This window comes from Anabrus simplex, chromosome 1 (genome assembly GCF_040414725.1).
Source record: "Anabrus simplex isolate iqAnaSimp1 chromosome 1, ASM4041472v1, whole genome shotgun sequence".
NCBI classification, from domain to species: domain Eukaryota; kingdom Metazoa; phylum Arthropoda; class Insecta; order Orthoptera; family Tettigoniidae; genus Anabrus; species Anabrus simplex.
The window spans coordinates 1,766,063,293-1,766,083,684 of NC_090265.1; positions in this window are offsets into that span (position 1 = coordinate 1,766,063,293).

Below are 20,392 nucleotides of genomic sequence, written 5' to 3' on the forward strand. Positions count from 1 at the left end.
CCATATGCATATCATTTTAAAATATTTGAATATATGGGGGGTTTATAGGAAAATCAGAATGGTTTTTCCACCATCACGTCGAAACGGCTGGATGGATCTCAACCAAACATTGTATTTAGAGTATACTAATCCCGGGGAAGGTTTAGATATGCATATCATTTTAAAATCCTTGAATAGACGGGGGGTTTATAGGAAAACCAGAGTGGTTTTCCCACCATCACGTCGAAACGGCTGGATAGATCTCAGCCAAACTTCATATTTAGAGTATACTCATCCCAGGAAAGGTTCCGATATGCATATAATTTTAAAATCTTTGAATAGACGGGGTGTTTATAGGAAAACCACAGTGGTTTTCCTCTATTTTCTCTTATACTATTGATTTTCTGTAAACTTCGTTTACCGTACGTGAAACGTCTCTTCATTATAAACAACTTTCGTTATGTTCATAATTTACCTTACTCTTCACATGACGGAGAAATTTACAATTTTCTGCTGGTATCATGCTCTGCATTTAGTGACCGACAGACCGACAACGAACCTACAGGTTACCATGGCAACGTCTCTGACTGCATGCCAGTAGGGAAGTAACGTATTGCCATTTTCCTCATCATGCTTTTAAATTCGTGGTTGTTCCTTGGGTAGATGGCAAGAGAGGCATCAATCGGCTCATCTGCGGGATATTGGCGGAATATCGTTGGAGGTTATAACCGCCCTCGAATAGATTAAGTAATAACACCATTAGTCATCTTCATATTTGTTTACCTAAGAATCACTGAACCTAAATTTCTCCTCTGTTAGCGCTTTATTATATCCATAACTCACGGCATTTATTTATTTGTCGTTATCCGGCTGTCCTCAGTTATAATCCATTTTCTATTAGTTTCAACATTCTTAACTGTATTATTTTCTTCCTTAATTACGCCGTATGTACGTGAATGCTAGAAACTACTGGATGCATTTCCACCAAGATTCGTATTTAGAATACACCTGTCCTTGACAGGTTTCAGGGCAAATATTGTTTCTAAATCCCTGAACTAACTGGGGGTTTATACGAAACCGAAACAGTGATTTTGCACTTCCAAAAAATATACACAACAAAAGTTTATGGAAGTCTACCTACCTTGGTAGAAATTAATGTCTAAACCTTTTTTTCTCATGTGCATCATTTCGATACGAGGATCAATAAGGGAGATATCATTAAAGGACCGTTTTTCTGTACAAGTCCCATCGGACTTAACTCACGAGCGGGTGCGTGTAAAGCGTATTCCTTACAACTTGAAAACTACTGAAGACATTCGAAACAAAATTTATATTTAGCATCCACCTGTCCAAAGGTAGGTTTTAAACGTAAATAACATTTCATGTTCCGGAATGGACTGGCGGTTTATAAGGAACCGAAATGGTGATTTTACTCTTCCACAATATATACAGAACAAGACCAACCTGACTGGAAATCGACCAAACCTGATGGAATTCCACCTCTAAACCTTTTTTTTCATGTGCATTTTTTCGTCAGGAGGATTAATAAGGGAGATATCATGAATGGTCACTTTTGCAGGTTAAGTCCAGCGGACATAGCCCAAAAGGTGTTTTACATGGAGCAGATTCCTTATCTATATAAATCAAATCGTAACGACTGTGTACCTCTACACTGACTATTTTGGCGAAATTTTCGTACAGCTTTCCGTTTAAGGGGTAATAATAACAATCTCCATAATTTTTGATTTCCTGAAAGTCCTAATTTTTACCCGCCTCGCCCAAAATCCACATTGTGGCATAATCTGCCAGAAGAATAAGAAGATAATTGAAATTTGACAAAATTATACGTTTTAGCCTGTAACGAATGAAAAATTCTATATCATTAAATTTTTCATTTTTTATCCCCGAAGAATATCGAAATATGCAGGCAATTTTAATGATGGTGCAGACCTTCGGAAATTCCTATCACGTAACGGATTGCACAATCTCCGTTCAATTTGGAATGATCTACAACCTTGGTCTTATGACTTTATGCCGTATCTGTATCCCTTTTACGTTTGATTTTTCTCTATTAATCGATGTTAAGTCAATTTGGAATTTTCACATGCATTATTCATACTTTCAATTACTTATATGAAATACAGAATCATCAAACTCTTCACGAAAATTGGCCCACTCAGTAGCCATATGTGAGCCAAATGCTACGTATGTAGCTGTCACATTATTATCCGAAAAGTAATGTAATGTGAGATGATCTTACAAAACCTTTACCCTGTTCCACGTTTCTAAATCTGACCCAAGAATAGATGACATATCATTGGACCAGCCATTTAGGCCACTAAATCCGGCGTGTCTTATGGTATAATCCTTTGTCGATATGACGTACGTTTAGTAGCAGTTAATCTGTAAATGAAGGTCTTCAATATTGTAAACACGCATATACTTTCGTATGTCGATCTATATATATTCACTGATGTCGATTTAGCGATCGAGAAAGGGTCGGTCTGCTATTGTAATCAGTACTCCCCACACCGACTTTGACTGGCAGTAGGAAAGGGTTCCTTCTCCAACTCCTGTGTAACTGTCATTAGTAAGGAAGGCCTACAATTGTAATGAATAGTTCCCTTCTCGATTTGACTTGCAGAAGGTAAGTGAGTATGCAGTTTTGTTTAAAACTCCCCTACCCGATTGTGTTTGGCAGTAGGCAAGGGTGCCCGCCATTATAAAGAAATGTACTCATCTAAAATGTGACTGGCATTAGGCATAGTGGCCTGCTATTTTGATGGAAACTCACCAACTTGGTGTGACTGGCAGTACGCTGGCTGGCAGTAGGAAAAGGGGCCTGTCATTATAATGATAACTGCACAACTCAATTTCGAGTGATAGTAGGGTAATTGCCTGCCATTATAATAAAAACTGTAATCTGTCTGGAGGTAGGAAAGGGGGGCTGCCATTTTAACGAAAACTCCCCAAATCGATTCTGTCCGCATAGTAGGCAATGGGGCCTGCAATTATAATGTAAACTTCCCAACCTGATTGTGAATGCCAGTAGGCAAGTGAGCCTGCCGTTATATCACAAATCCGTAACAAACACTTTACATTGGAAACCTCCCCATGCTCTTTCTCGGATAACGCTAAGAGACATGCAATTTTAAAACTATCTTATTTACTGCATGTACACTATTTACTTCGATATTCGAATACAATGTAGAATACCGTAGCGAAGCACGGGTACATTCGCTAGTATATATATATATATATATATATATTTTGCTATTTGCTTTACGTCGCACCGACACAGATAGGTTTTATGGCGACGATGGGATGGGAAAGACCTAGCGATGGGAAGGAAGCGGCCGTGGCCTTAATTAAGTACACCGGAAGTAAGCAAGTCTCCACCGGCAATGATTTGCCCGGTGTGAAATTGGGAAACCGCGGAAAACCATCTTCAGGGTTGCCGACAGTGGGGTTCGAACACACTATCTGCCGATTACTGGATACTGGCCGCACTTAAGCGACTGCAGCTATCGAGCCCGATGACCTCTCCACTAATTTCAAAGACATCGCACCTATCCTACAATATCCATCAATTCTTTCTTTCCTTTAATCCATTTAACCTCCAGGGTCTGCTCTTCCTTCGGGCTCTGCGAGGGATCCTACCTCTACCGCCTCAAGGGCAGTGCCCTGCTGTGTGAGACTTTGGGTCGGGAATACACCTGGTGGGAAGGACCATTACCTTGTCCAGGCAACCTCACCTGCTATGCTGAACAGGGGCCTTGTGGAAGGATGGGAAGATTGGAAGGGATAGACAAGGAAGAGGAAATGAAGCGGCCGTGGCTTTAAGTTAGGTACCATCTGGGCATTTGCCTGGAGAAGAAGTGGGAAACCACGGAAAATCACTTCGAGGATGGCTGAGGTGGGAATCAAACCCACCTCTACTCATTTGACCTCGTGAGGCTGAGTGAGCCCCCTTGCCAGCCCTCATATCACTTTTCAAATTTCGTGGCAGAGCCGAAAATCGAACCACACGTAAATAACGTCTCTGCACCTATCCCACAAAATCGCCCCTGTTTTGAATTTCGTATCGTCAGCACTAATGAAGTTAAGAAAGTCTTGTGTTCTATTAAATTCAAAGCAAGCGGTGTCGATGAAATTCCTATTACTTTCATACGTAATATTATTGGCGCTATTCTACCCATTCTCACCCATATTTTTAATTACTGTCTCAAAAACGGCACATTACCGACAATTTGGAAGTACGCCAATGTAATTCCACTTCCTAAAAACCCAGGTTCGAAACTCCTATCTGATTACCGTCCCTTTTCCATTCTCCCTGCTCTCTCCAAATCGTTAGAACGGTTGGTACTGTAAGAGTTTCCTAACTGACTGACTAATTTTACAAATATTTTATTTCTGCATTTAATTTGAAACATCTGAATATCTGCATTCATTAAAATGGAAAATCTGAAAATTAATATTCATTAAATAAAATACACACTCGTCGGACCTTGTACTCACACTTACTTGTTACCTGCTTACTTACACATACGTTATTTGAAGGGCGCCAGCTACCACTCAGTGCAGCAATAATAGAATGAGACTCTTGACTATCTCTAGGGTGTGGGGTAATAAGCTTACTTTTGACAACATACCATATAAGTTCTGGGAAAAGGAGATTGACGTTCGGTTTCCCCATTAATTTTGAGGTTAAGATATTTTACTGTCAATGAAATAAAACTATGAATTCGTTTGATAGAACAATATATATTCTTTAAATAATATATCTAAAAATAGTGAGTCTTGTTGCGATAAAACAGATGAGAATATGAAATTATGACATTGCAACTGAAAGAAACTAGGCATGAATTTGAATTCTTCTTGACCGGACATTTAACAATTTATACGAAATATTTCCCTCACTGATTCACTTGACTGTACCTTCAACACTTTTAGTGTAATTACGACGTATTCCTTTGATCTGGTGTTTACTGTAGATGTGTCACGCCTAACTTGGTGATACATCCTTGTGACTGCTTCTTCTCCATATCATCTGACTTCTTTGTAAGTCAATATGATATTACCTGTTGGCAGGTCCAGGGTTGCCCTCTCTGACTCCATGGTAAGCCCTTGCGTCCGTGTCTTCCACTAAGTGACGGACCAACTAACTTTTGGCCTCACTCTCTCAATGACCAATGATTAATAGCTCACTGAGTCTTCTCCATCTCTCGTTCACACTCGTTGACTGACCGACTGAGGCCTCTTCATCTAGTAGACTACTTCACTGTACTGCTTCCGTTTAAATAATGACTGACGCTACAATATGCACCCACCTTTTATAGACGTTGGTTGACACAGCTACGTAATCTCCAGAAATAACAATGACATACTCCCACCTACACGACAGATATTACATACAGTGGTGAAATTCCCCGGGGCGGCCGACTCTCTGAGCGCATTGCTAAATAAAAACGATGACGTAGCCATGAAGTGACGATGACTTGGCAGAATCGCCAGTGGTATAGCAATATAACAACGTCACTTCCACATCTGATACATCGAAACTCTCACTGTACAGGTATTTAATGTTAATCTACATACACTCAATTACAGATACGCATGCGACAAGCTTTGCGTACTGGAATTGAATAATAATTATAACAAAATAATAGTAACCTCATAGATAAAATAATAATAATACGGACATAATAATAATAATAATAATAATAATAATAATAATAATAATAATAATAATAATAATAATAATACAGATAAAATCATACAATAATAAAAATACAGATATCATCTTGTAACGGGATTTGAACCGTTACAGTACATGCGCAAATACTGGAATACGTTCAAGCTCACTCCCTTCTTGACCCCCTGCCATCTGGCTTCAAGAAGGGTCATAGCACAGCCACTAACTTACTCAAAGTGACTGAGGACATCAGACAAGCACTGGACGAAAGACAAGTGACAATACTCACACTCCTTGACTTCAGCAGTGCTTTTTACACAATAAACATCCAGACATTGCTGATGAAGCTCTAATCGTTTTTCGGTAACGTTGCTTTAAAATTTTTCACCGCATATCTTACAGATCGTATGCAACGTGTTATAGTACAAGATACTGCTTCTCAGTGGTGACTGCGGAAGGCAGGAAACCCCCAAGGTTCTGTTCTTGGTCCCCTTTTGTTTGTCCTCTATATTAATGACATCTCTAAAATAAAGTATAATAGGTATCACCTCTTTGCCAACGACCTCCAAATTTACTGCCACGTTAATATAAATAATATATCGAATGCAATAAGAGATATTAACTCCGACCTGCCAACGGCCGTAGCCGTGTTGAAACACCGAATCCCGTGAGATCTCCGAAGTTAAGCAACATTGGGCGTGGTCAGGAGTTGGATGGGTTGCCACGCGCTGTTGGTGGAGGGTAAGGGAATGGAGGAGCGGAAAGGAACTGGCCACCCTACCGCACGTAAACTCCGGCTCAGGAACACCTCTGCGGAGGTTCGGACCTGCCTTAGGGCAGAATAACCCTTACCTTACCTTAACTCCGACCTTCAACAACTCAGTGTGTACGCCAGTGAAAACTCTCTCCTCCTCAACCCCAAAAAACTCAAACAATCATTATCGGTTTTCAGAAATTATTAAACATCATGTATAAAAATTACGCTATTCCTCCGGTGACATTAAATGCCACCGTAATCCCGTTCAGTAAGGAAGTAAGGAACCTAGGTATGACCTTGACTGAAGCTCTTGATTGGTCTGCACACACGAAATACATGTAGAAAGATTTACGCGATGCTACACCCTCTGAAACGACATAAGGACTTCTTACCACAAGACGTAAAGATAAAACTACTCCAAACTTTGATACTACCAATACTTGACTACTGTGACATTGTCCTCGTTGATGCGACCCGTGAACAAACTATGAAACTCCAACGAGCATTGAACTCCGGTCTTCGATTTGTTTTTAACTTGAGTTACGATGCTCGCATAACCCCTAGCTACACATTTCTTTCCTGGCTGAAACCCGAGAGGCGACGTAAATTACACATACTCAGAAGAAAATCTACCCAAATACATATCTTCAAAATTCAATTTATTATCCTCATTCCATAATTGTAACACAAGATCTGGCACTTCCCTCGCTACTGCCGTCAACCACTCTTCAATATATAACAGATCCTTCGTTGTGGCTGGGTCACGACTTTTGGAATTCACTCCCAGCTGCTTCAGGAACTCAAACTCAATACCAAAATTTAAGACTGCATGTAGAGATTACCTGTTGAATACCGCTGATTTTTTCGTGTGATTGTTTCGTGTGTATGATGACGTATAATAGGTTGTGTGATTGTGGTTATTATTATTATTATTATTATTATTATTATTATTATTATTATTATTATTATTATTATTATTATAGTGTAATGTACATAATATTTAGCTTCTTACTCATGTACATAGATCACTTTTATGGCCACACTTATATTTCCATTTACTTTATTACTTATTGTGTTCTCTTTATGCATTGCTTATTTTTTCAGTTTGTGTCTTACTTTTTCATTATGACTTTGTCTCTTTCTTATTATCTTTACGCTACTAATTTTATTCTATTTTATTTGTTTAACTCTGCTTTATTTCTTCATTATATGTTGTCCAAATCTGTAATTTTTAGCTTATCTTTGATTTTATAATAGAATAGTACATTTCTTTTATATATAGACTATGTAGTTTCTTTAAATTAATTATGTGGTTAAGTGAAGGAGAGGGCCACGAGCCCTAACTTCGCCACTGCTAAAGTCAATAAATAAATAAATAAATAAATAAATAAATAAATAAATAAATAAATAAATAAATAAATAAATAAATAAATAAATAAATAAATAAATAAATAAATAAATAAATAACCCTGTAAATCGCACGGAAGTAGAAACAGGACGAAATAAAGTGATAATGAAAGTAACTTTTTCACAGTAGAACCAGCAGCTTAACGATGAGGCATTGTCTTACCTCTCCACTAATTTGAAAGACATCGTACCTATCCTACAATATCCATCAATATCCATCAATTATTTCTTCCTTTCTTTCTTTCTTTCTTTCTTTCTTTCTTTCTTTCTTTCTTTCTTAATACTTTTACCCTTAGGGTCGTTTCTTCCCGTGGACTGAGCAAGGGATCCGACCTCTACCGCCTCAAGGACAGTGTCCTGCTGTGTTAGACTTTGGGTCGTAGGATTCAAGTGGTGGGGAGGACCATTACTTTGCTAAGGCGGCCTCACCTGCCATGCTGAACAGGATCCTTGTGGGGGGGCAGGGGAAGATTGGAAGGGACAGGCAAGGAAGTTAGGTACCATCCCGGCGTTTGCCTGGAGGAAACGTGGGAAGCCATGGAAAACCACTTCGAGGATGGCTGAGGTGGTAATCGAACCCGTATCTACTCAGTTGACCTCCCGAGACTGAGTGAACCCCGTTCCAGCCCTCGTACCACTTTTCAAATTTCAAATTTCGTGGCAGAGCCGGGAATTGAACCCGGGACTCCGGGGTGGCAGCTAATCACGCTAACCATTACACCACATATCCATCAATGTTGGGGAATAGCAACAGAATTTTATAAATATATAAACAATGCCATGAGTCAATAAAAATCTTAGTTATCTATCTATCTCGAAAATAAACGCCGAGCTGACGGATTGAGGCCCGAGTGGCAGGTTCGATCCTAGCTCACAAGTAGAGGCCAGACCCAGGATCCGCTTCGGATCAAGTGGAGATGATAAAACACTAAAAGGAGAACACATTTTGCTTAAACATGTCAGGTCCGCAATCTAAATAATTTGTGAAAATTGATGAATCCCCGATTCCAATGCAATGCAGTATACTTAGAGAAGTACAGCCCAGTCAGCCGGAGCGGTAGCTCAGTGGATGGCCTTTGGTTCAAGGAGCCCCGGGTTCGATTCCCGAGCGGGTCGGGGATTTTAAACTTAATTGGTTATTTCCGCTGGCTCGGGGACTGGGTGTGTGTGTCGTCCTTAAGCAGATAAAATGAAACGAAAACAAGGAAACAATGAGAAAAATAAGAAAATATCAGTAAAATATAAAAATAGCCTAAAAAATATTTTTAAAAAAAGTGGTAAGCGTACATGTCTCCGAACCTCCACGAGGTGAGTTCCAGTCTCGCCGCAGATAAACTTTTTTGCAAAAAAATAAATACTTAAGGGAACGTGAAGGCAAACTTATTTCTTCCTTAATCTGTTTACCCTCCAGGGTTGGTTTTTTTCTCGGACTCAGCGGCACACGAAGATATATCTGGCACATTCTTAGATTGGAGCTGGTAGAGATTCGCAATTCATTGCGGTGTCCATGAAGTTAACCTTTCGTTGCGGCATGTGGTGCGTGGGCTACGATTGCGTGCCGTCCTTTATTCAACCATTGATAATTTCCAACAGAGGAACTTTTCAGCGTTTTTTTTAAATATATTTTAACAGGAAGCATTAATGAAACATTTTAACATGGTGCAACGCATCTAAGGATTTTAGAGCCATATTAAATTCATCATATATTTTACGTATTGTGCACATACTTCATCCCAGATGCTTTTAATACTTTTACTCTCAGTTTCCCGCGGACTCCCCCGCAATTTACGAAGTATGATGTTGTTCGTTACTATCCTCACGGATGTATTTGCGAAGTTTCGAGTTAATGAAATGAAGCACATGATCTTCTGTGGTAATAGAATGTAATATTTTGTCAACAAAGCACTTGAAAATACATCAAACAAAGAAATTGAACTAAACGTTCCTTGGAACAACATTACGCGCCGAACTGTTAAAAAGTCCTTCAAAGATCTTCGTCATGAGACAAATGTACTCATAACTTTTCTTATAATCTACCAATTTAAGCAGTTATTACCTCAAAAGAAAGCGCTTGATCCACTGAGTGTTTTTAGACCAAAACGAACTGCATACCTCAATTAGAACGAAAGAAATGATTGCTTCAATGAGAAAAAATGTTGAAGAAATGAGACATCAAATTGAATGTGCACTCATAATTTTCCTCAGAATCAACCAATTTAAATAGTTAAAAACATAAATGAAAGAGCTTGATCCACTGAGTGTTTTAGGTCAAAACGAACTCCGTACCTCAATTAGAACCAAAGATATGATTGCTTCAAAGAGACAAAAAATTGAAAAATCAAATAATTTGAGGAAGGCGGAAGTTATTTATAGAACCTGATGACGTGCATGAATACCTTTCAGTTTAAAAAATGAAGGAAATCGACCGGATAGAATGGCCGGACTGACTGACTTTAGTTTTCATAAAAATGTTTAATATATAGATGTCGTTCGTGCATGTTCATACATTTGTTTTATTCATTACATGCGTTTGGACAGTTTTGTATTATGGCTGATGATGGCCAGCCAAGGCCGAAACTAGTTCCTAGGTTAGAAATGTAATGTAAACATTGCATAATATAGTACTGAAAAAGTGGACCGCTACGACACAAGTTAGTTATTGTAAATGTCGGGATGTTAACTATCTTAAGGCCATGGCCACTTCCTTTCCTCTTCCTTGCCTAACCCCTCCAATCTTCCTCTCCCCAACAAGGCCCCTGTTCAGCATAGCGGGTGAGGCCACCTTGACAAGGTACTGGCAATCCTCCCCAGTTGTATTCCCCAACCCAAAGTCTCACTCTCCAGGACACTTCCCCTGAGGGGGTAGAGGTGGGATCTCTCGCTGAGTCCGAGGGAAAAACCAACTGTGGAGGGTAAACGGATTAAGAAAGAAAGAAATAATAATAATAATAATAATAATAATAATAATTGTTACGGAGTTATCCGTGGTAGTTAGTGGTGAGAGAAGGTGCGGGCGGGAATAGGTCTCAACTACAGAATTAAAGTTAATTTAAAACTTTAACAAAGGTTATATTTTCTTTTCAAAATCAACAAATGACAACAAATAACAAAAGTGTAACAGGTACCAAGTAGCAGGAAAACAAGTTAAGAATTTACAGATTACAGTCGTTACAAGATTTGGGCTTCGAGCCCCAAGTTGAATTCCTGAGCTCTCAGCTCACAACCACAATAGCTGAAGGGCAGAAAACCCCTAAGTACGAGGAGCACTTGCTCCTAATTACAATGTTAAAAGAGAAAGAGCAGACCCGCTCTCAATTTTACAAGCCTATCAAAGGCTACAATAAGCTTCATTACTATCTGCCCTTAAGGCACACCAAGAAACAGGGGCATTAGATACCCAACCTACAGGGCCTTTACATGAGGAAAACAAACATCAAGTTAAGTTACTGGCCCATAGTGCAAAATAGAATGGAGGCAATGACTTGCACTTCCACACAACGTTTGTGTCAAAAAACCTATGTGGCGCTAGGCCGATAATACAGGGGCTAATCCCAATCTAGGAAGGTAACACGTATGAGAAAACTTACTATATTAAAGAAGAGAAGAACGGTTATGAAAACATAGTCACCTCCTTTTTCAAAAATGAAGGGGAGTTCGAGAGGGTGAAGCACTCTCTATCCCCGCTTTACAGATTTGTAATTTATAGATAGACAGAAAATAATTTATATTTTTGAAAAGGTAGGTTACATACTAAAGGTTTCGAACCCTCCCCGAGAGTTAAACTGCAGAGCTAGCACGAAATGAAGATGTTAACAGGCCATTACCTTGTAGATGAACTGCTGCTTGAAGAAAGAGGCGCTTCCCGCCCCCTGTTATATATTCACACACTAAGAGAGATGTTACTGAAGTGGCCCGGAGACAAGAAAATCAGCAGTTTTTATACCCTCGTGGAAAATTCGAGACCTTTCAAGAATGAATAGACACACCCCTTCAACTTTATTGGTAGACTAGGAATTACACATGGAAACCTGAGGAAGAAAGCTATGATTGGAGGAAAATTAATTACAGAAATTACTGATTGGTTAAAGTCAAAACTGGCGGAAAGAGAAGGGTTATACTGCCAACCCAAAAAATGAATGAAAGAAATTTAACAAAGAACAAACTTATGAATACCAAATTTCTTCAAAAAACAGCTCCTTCACTTCGCACTAGGGTGCATAATTATAGTTCTTAGGCAGTGACATCTAGAAGAGGACGCCCACACTTCTTGCTAGATAGTAAACAAAAACACGTCGGAATAGACACAGTTCAGAAAATTTCAAAATTACACCATTTACCGTAGTGACATCTTTTAAGAAATAGTAGAATTAGTTCAGTTTTCAAGGTTCCAAACTTCTCCTGTAGAGGAGTTTAAATTGGGGCAATATTTGAACTAGCGGCGTGGAGGTGTACAGCCCGGTACAATAATAATAATAATAATAATAATAATAATAATAATAATAATAATAATAATAATAATAATAATAATAATAATAATAATAATAATCAGGGATAGGGTTTTTATGACATCTACTTTTTTAACCGGTTTAAAACAGACATTTCTAACTTGAACATAAATCCTCGCCATAGTTCCCTCATTGTAGAAATGCTCATTTATTAGGTCATTTTTGTCATTTTTCCCATTTTAGGCCTTTTTCTAAAATTATGTCATTATTTCGGCATTTTATACTTTTTGAGTCATTTTCTTACATGTTTGAGGATTTTGAAGCACTTACGCGTGTGGTATTGGATATTATCGCAACTTTAAGTGAGGATGAATACGGAGACGAGAATCATCACAACGCTTGGTCAATCTGGGGACTAAAGACACTTTGTTCACCACTTGCCTCTCGGAACGTCCACATTCCAGGAGAGAAACCTCCAATAATTGTATTCTAAAACCAATATATTACCACTTAAGCACTTAATCTCATTAAATGGTTGTTACCCATAAAGTCTTGCATAATAAAATGTTCCTTGTGAACAGTCGAGATGAGGAGCAATGTTCTCTGCAAAACGTAAAAGGTTTCACCTCGTTTTACTTCCGCGGGAAAAACTCGGAAGCTTGTTATAATGTCTATAACATAAATACAGTCTATACCAACTTGATTAGTCTACTGATTGTAAAATTTCATTTATAATTTGTCATTTTTTTAAGTTTTCAGGTCATTTTACTGGATTTTTGCGCTCATTTTATAGATAATTGTTAAAATATGAGTAATTTTAAGTTATCAAAATCCCGACGCTGATAATAATAATAAGCCAATAGTGACAGACTATTCATATATGAGTCCATAATAAAATACTGTAACTCACTGTAAGGAGTCCGCTGTAAGCTGGCGACAAGGCCATGCCTTTCAACGGTCCACTCACAGGAATTTGGCGGCATCTAATCTCGGCATCTTCCTTCCCAGACAGGCGTTTTGGAAATTCAAATCACTTTTCTCCGAACTAAAGAAAGCTCCTGAAGGTCGTGCTCTGCTTTCTAATGAGCACGGAATGTAGCGTTGTGTGACCCCTCGCTGGCGATAAGCTCATCACACTAATTGGCCACACAAACAAACAATCAGCTGTTTTGTGGGCTGCGTGAACTTCGGCCCAAATTAGTTCCGTGAGATAACAGGGAGGTGACGATCAGCACGTAGCCACATCAGACGTGGTGTCCTAATAGTTTCAGGACCAGGGGAAATCTTCGATCATCATCCCATCTCGAAATAAAATGTATTCTAAAACCAATATATTACCACTTAAGCACTTAATCTCATTAAATGGTTGTTACCCATAAAGTCTTGCATAATAAAATGTTCAACCTACTCTGAATTTCCTCAAGTCACTGACATCCATTCATATAAGACAAGGCAAAAAAATCACAGGTTTTTCAAAATTATACAACAAAGTTTGGCACTAAGGGAGTGCAACACTTACAAATATCTTAATATAAAAGTGTTCCTGACAATATAGCGATCATCTCTAAAACTGTGCCGTTTCGTATAAGCTTAAGAAGTACCTCTGAATGGGTAACAGTTATTTCTGTTATATCTTTTACTTCCAAAGTCACCTTAAAATTCGAAAAAGTTGTTCCTCCTGTATTGGTCCTTTGATAATAATCCACTTACTTAATGTAATCCTCTCCATTAGGTAAATAATGATAATCAAAGCAGGACCAGGGGAAATCTTCGATCATCATCCCATCTCGAAATAAAATGTATTCTAAAACCAATATATTACCACTTAAGCACTTAAAATTCGAAAAAGTTGTTCCTCCTGTATTGGTCCTTTGATAATAATCCACTTACTTGATGTATTCTTACTCTTTCACTTTTAGGCCTTAGACCTTGCTTTATGGAACCCTATTTATCAGTAAATAGACATGTAATAAAAGCTCGAGTAAGCCTGTTTTAAACGGAGACCGTAAGTTGTGCGTCCATGTAAAAATATGACGTAAGTTGCGTCTCGTGGTCGTCCAGAATTAATGGGTATATATGTGCATAGTCCGGATCGCCTGAATCTGGGGAGGAAGCATTCGTGTATTACAATCCAATTGTTTAATACATGCATTTCACTATCGTTCCCACAACTATTTATCTATTACTACATTAAATATTATATTATAACCTACTAATAATTCAGACTTTGACATAGGACAGTCTGGAAGAAATTTGGCCCCATAAGGTACAAAGAGTTTATGCAGTCAAACATAAAAGATTTTGGGCAATGGGAGAGCAAATGGTTGAAAAGAATCATAAATTTTCAGACATTTCTAATGTAATATAATTAATACATTTGGCCAAAATGGGAACATTCATGAATGTTTTAGAAAGTTTAGAAATTGGTCTTGATCAAGAAAATGACTTCGAATCAAGTTTAAATGAAAGAAGTACAGATGAGAACCCATTATATAAACTAGTGTTGAATCATTCAAGGGAGAAAAGGATAAAAAGAAGAAAACTTGAGGACCTTAAATGTATTTAGGTATTCTTATTCCATATCATCAAAATATTACAAATTTATATAATTATAATGTTCATAATATTTCACTAATGTTCCTTTATTCATTGATATGGTAAATCCTTTAAATAGTCGCCTCCGTGGCTCAGACGGTGGCGCGTCGGCCTCTCATCGCTGGGTTCCGTGGTTCACATCCCGGTCACTCCATGTCAGATTTGTACTGGACACAGGGAGGCAGGACAGGTTTTTCTCCGGCTTTCCCTCTCAATTTTCATTTCAACAACACTCTCCACTATCATTGCATCTGTCAGGCATTAATCATTGCCCCAAAGGAGTGCGACAGGCTTCCGCAGTCGACACAATTCCTATCCTACGGGCGAATGGGCCGTGGGTTTAGGGGCGCGCACCTGTGAGCTTGCATCCGGAGATAGTAGGTTCGAATCACACTGTCGGCAGCCCTGAAGATGATTTTCCGTGGTTTACCATTTTCACACCAGGTAAATGCTGAGGCTGTACCTTAATTAAGGCCACGGCCGCTTCTTTTCAACTCCTCACACTTTCCTATCCCATCGTCGCCATAATACCTATCTGTGTCACTGCGACGTAAAGCCATTAGCAAAAAATTCCTATTCTCGCCGTAAGATGGGGGCTGCATTCATTCCATCCCTGACCCGGTCATTGACTGGAAAACAGGTTGTATATTTTCATTTTCTTCTTCTCCTTCTTAATCTGTTTGCCCTCCCCGGTAGGTTTTCCCTCGGACTCGGCGAGGGATGACACCTCTACCTCCTCAAGGGCAGTTTCCTGAAGCGTGATACTTTAGGTATGGGTATACAACTGGGAAGGAGGCCCAGTACCTCGCCCAGGTGGCCTCACCAGCTATCCTGAATAAGGGACTTGCGTGGGGATGAGAAAATTGGCAGGAATAGACAAGGAAGAGGGAAGGAAGCGGCCGCGGCCTTTAGTTAGGTACCACCCCAGCATTTGCCTGGAGGAGAAGTTCGAAACCACGGAAAACCACTTCGAGGTTGGCTGAGGTGAAAATCGAACCCTCCTCTACTCAGTTGACTTCCCGAGGCTGAGTGTACCCCGTTCCAGCTCTCGTACCACTTTTCAAATTCCGTGGCAGAGCCGGAATCGGAACCGTGCCTCCGGGGGTGGCAGCTAATCACACCAACCTCTACACCACAGAGACGGACTGTTTTCGTTTTCACTTCTTTAAATTGTGGGCTAAACAAAAGATAGTGTTATATTGTTCTTATTCTTTGATTTGACTTCGCTGATGAAGGGAATGCACAATGTTCCTAAAACATGTATGAATAAATAATTTTCAATCATTAAAAGTCTATTGACAAGGTGGAGCCAACATAAACTATTTTAAATAGTTTCTTTAATAGATGGGAAAGGTAGTAAGTCAACTGGTACAGTAGATGAGTTTTGTAGGATTGGCGCAAGACGGAGCCAGTGTTAAGTCCACGAAGTTTGGCGTGGAGAAGGTAGTAGTAAGTTAGCTCGTGCCTCTGGTGGAATTAGGTATAGCCTTTGCCATTTGTCTGAAAGTCAACCGCGTATAAACCTCGTTGCATAAGTAGTAGGGGGTTCAAGAAGGGCTGGTTCCTAAAGTTCATGCAACCCTTTAAACAGGAGCGTTGTGTGGCTTTGCAGAAACTTTCTACTCGTTGAAATCTAACCTACGTATTACTGCTCAGAAATCTGCTCCCTAGTTAGTACTGGTGCTCACTGTCGATCTCAGTTCCCTTAGCTGAGCGTGGCATTGTTTCCTCTCACTTGTGTCAGGCTCCTGGCTTTAATCTATTCTAGTTGACCTCCCTTGGTCAATTTTTTTCTCTTCCTACACTAACATTATTAGGTTTCCGAGGCCTAGTAAGTCTTCCATTTTCACGTCCTTCCTGGTCCTCCTCTTTCTCTTGCCGATATATCCATATTTCGAAATGTCGAACCTCCTACATTTTTCCTTCTGAATGTTGTTAATAAAGGATGGTTGCCGGGTTTATTCCCTCTACATAAACAATAATCACCATCTCCAGCATCTGCTATCATATAATTTCATAATTTTAATGTTTACATCCTAAAATCAGTGTTTAAATGCACTGTAAGAGAACCCCTCAGTAAAGTAGTTATTTCAGATCCGGACTTATCCACGTCACTGCCTTTGAAAACGTTCGGTAAGAATCCCCAATAACGTCAAAGGAAAAAATCGTCAACACGACCCAAATCCATGTCATAAAAGGGCGTCCACCCCTGTGCTGTAGTAGTTAGTGTGATTAGCTGCCATCCCCAGAGGTCCGGGATCCATTCCTGGCTCTGTCACAAAATTTGAAGTGATAAGAGGGCTGGAACGGGGTCCACTCAGCCTCGGTACGTCAACTGACTATAGGGGGCTTCGACGATTGCCACCTCAGCCATCCTTGAAGTTGTTTTCCGTGGTTTCCCAATTCCCCTCCAGCAAAATTCCGGTATGGTACCCAACTTCAAGCCACGACTACTTCCTTCCCTCTTTCTTGTCTATCCCTTCCAATCCTCTAATTACCTCACAAGGATCCTGTCCATGAAGGTAAGGCAGCCTGGGTGAGGTACTGGCCCTCCTCCCCTGTTTTAACACCTGACTCAAAGTCTCACGTTCCAGGACACTGCCCTTGGGGCGATAGAGGTGGGGTCCCTCGCCGAGTTCGGCGGAAAAACCAACCCTGGAGGTTAAACGGATTAAGTAAAATAAATAAATAGAGAAATAAAATAAACAAAACTAATACTCCAGGGGAAAATCAACAGCAAAAGAGGCCCTGGAAGAAGAAGAATATCTTGGCTTGACAAACTTAGAGGCTGGTGTAATATGTCATCAGTTGAACTGTTCCGGTCTGCCACAAACAAGACGAAAATAGCCATCATGATCGCCAACATCCGAAACGGATAGGCACCGAAAGAAGAAGAAGAAATATAATTCTCACGCTGGTGACTTGTTACAATTTCCAGTCTGTACTGATTGTACCAGAACTTGCTAACTCTCTCTCCAAACATTTCGCAATTTCTTCTTGAAATTGAAAAATACGTTCTATGAAAACATCACAGTAGCTTCCTTTCATACCAATTTCAAAGTACGTAATCAGTTTGGCCTATCCCAGCGACTTGGTCTTAATGGCGAAGACTTGGCGGTGAAGTTAAAAACCCAGCCACTTGGTACAGATATGGCGATAGTAGAGCGTTAGTTGATAATCAACTAAGATCTAATTTAACATCAATCTATTGTTTACCAATTGCTTTTAATTTTATACAAGAGTTCAAGCAATTCTTTATAGATTTATATTTATTTGAAGTACACCAACAGATCATAAAAGTTTTCAAGTGCTGTGTTAAATTCACAAGGCATTGACTTATTTAATGTATACTGAATATTAGATAAAAACTATATTCAAGTGTTATATTATCTATTTTTGTTATATGTATGGGTCATTAGTTTTTTAAGTGTTTTAAGACCTTATCAAAAGAGCCGTGCCGCTCCGCAGTATTCCTTATAAACAGGTCAGATAACTCGTCTTGATATGTCTGTCGTAGTCACGTTGTTTTCCTGCTCTTTTTAATAGTTTTATGGACATTTAAAATGAAGCGCCGCATTTCGTAGTCAGAATTCATCCATTCTGACGTCATCATGCCGTCTATTTGGTAAAACTCTATCCATATATTTGCTTTCTTATCCTGTACTTCTTGATGAAAAACTTGGTATTGTCTCTTAGAATGCAATGGTATTTTTAATCGCAGTCCGGCTCCATGGCTAAACGGTTAGCGTGCTGATGTTTGGTCACAGGCGCCCCGGGTTCGATTCCGGGCAGGGTCGGGATTTTGGTTAATTGCGCTGGCACGAGGACTGTATGTATGTGTCGTCTTCATCATCATTCCATCCTCCTAATGGAGCGCAGTCGCCTACGGGAGTCAAATCAAAAGACCTGCACCTGGCGAGCAGAACAAATCCCCGGACACTCCCGGCAGTGAAAGCTATACACCATTTCATTTCAATCGCAGTGTTTCTATACAGAACGGTTGTCTTGTGAACTCATAGGTTAATCGCGGAGGGGCGTTTTTTGCCGCGCAGTGAAATTTTTTAAGATACATCGCCTTCAATCTTTCTAGTGTAGGTAGGTTATCCTTTGATAAGTGTTTCCAGATAATGTCCAAGGCGTATGTCAAAGAGTACCTAGCAGGGAATAGTATTCTTCCATGATCAGAGGAACTGTATACTCTGTGGCGTGACATGGCTGCTTGCAATCACATTGCTAAGGAAGAAAATCATATATCAGATTATTAATGAAAGTGTTAGTCGCTTAGCAACCTGCTGTATTGCGGGAAAGGGTAAGCCTTCGCCTGCAATTATTGTAGTGATGATTTAATGATTTGATTTTATGATCACTTAAAGTTGGCTGAACTTAAAGACTTACAGTGACTCGCATAATTATTCGGACAGACATGATTTATTATAGTTTCCTTTGTATTAGTGGTTTCAGTAATAATAAAACACTCATATAAATTAGATACAATTTTCTATATGGAATATAAAAACTAAACATCCATCATTCTTCTAATGAAAACGTTCAATGAAAATATAATCATTAAAAACAAAATCACCGGGCGAGTTGGCCGTGCACGTAGAGGCGCGCGGCTGTGAGCTTGCATCCGGGAGATAGTAGATTCAAATCCCACTATCGGCAGCCCTGAAAATGGTTTTCCGCGGTTTCCCATTTTCACACCAGGCAAATGCTGGGGCTGTACCTTAATTAAGGCCACGGCCGCTTCCTTCCAACTCCTAGGCCTTCCCTGTCCCATCGTCGCTATAAGACCTATCTGTGTCGGTGCGACGTAAAGCCCCTAGCAAAAAAAAAATCAAAATCAAAACCAATATTGCACAAAATTATTTGGACACTTACCGTTTTACTTATGCTCCTAAAGGTTCAGTATCTGATGGGCTTTCCTTTCATTATAATTACTTCCCTGAGTCGACTTGGCATGCTCTCCACTAATTTCCGGATGTAATCGGGAGATATCTTCTGCCACTCTTCTTGAAGTACATTTTTCAGTTATTCTCTAGATGTGATTGTTCTTTTCCTTATTTCTTTATCCAGTTTGTCGCAAAGATTCTCAATCCCATTCAAGTCTGGTGATTGAGGGGGAGGATGAAGCACCTTTGCGCAATTAAACAACAACCACATCCTTACATTCCAAGCCATATGCTTTGGGTGTTATTTTGATAAAACTTGAAATGTTCACCTATCCCCATCTTTTCGGCACTCTTTTTCATATTGTCCCTCGGTATTTATTCCATATAGAAAATTGTATCTAATTTATATGAGTGTTTTATTATTACTGAAACCACTAATACAAAGGAAACTATAATAAATCATGTCTGTCCGAATAATTATGCGAGTCACTGTAAGTCTTTAAGTTCAGCCAACTTTAAGTGGTACATTTTACCCTCAATAAAAATCAATTCACCAAATCCATTCGCCGACATGCACCCCCACACCATTACATGTTCACCACCGTGCTTCATAGTTGCTTTC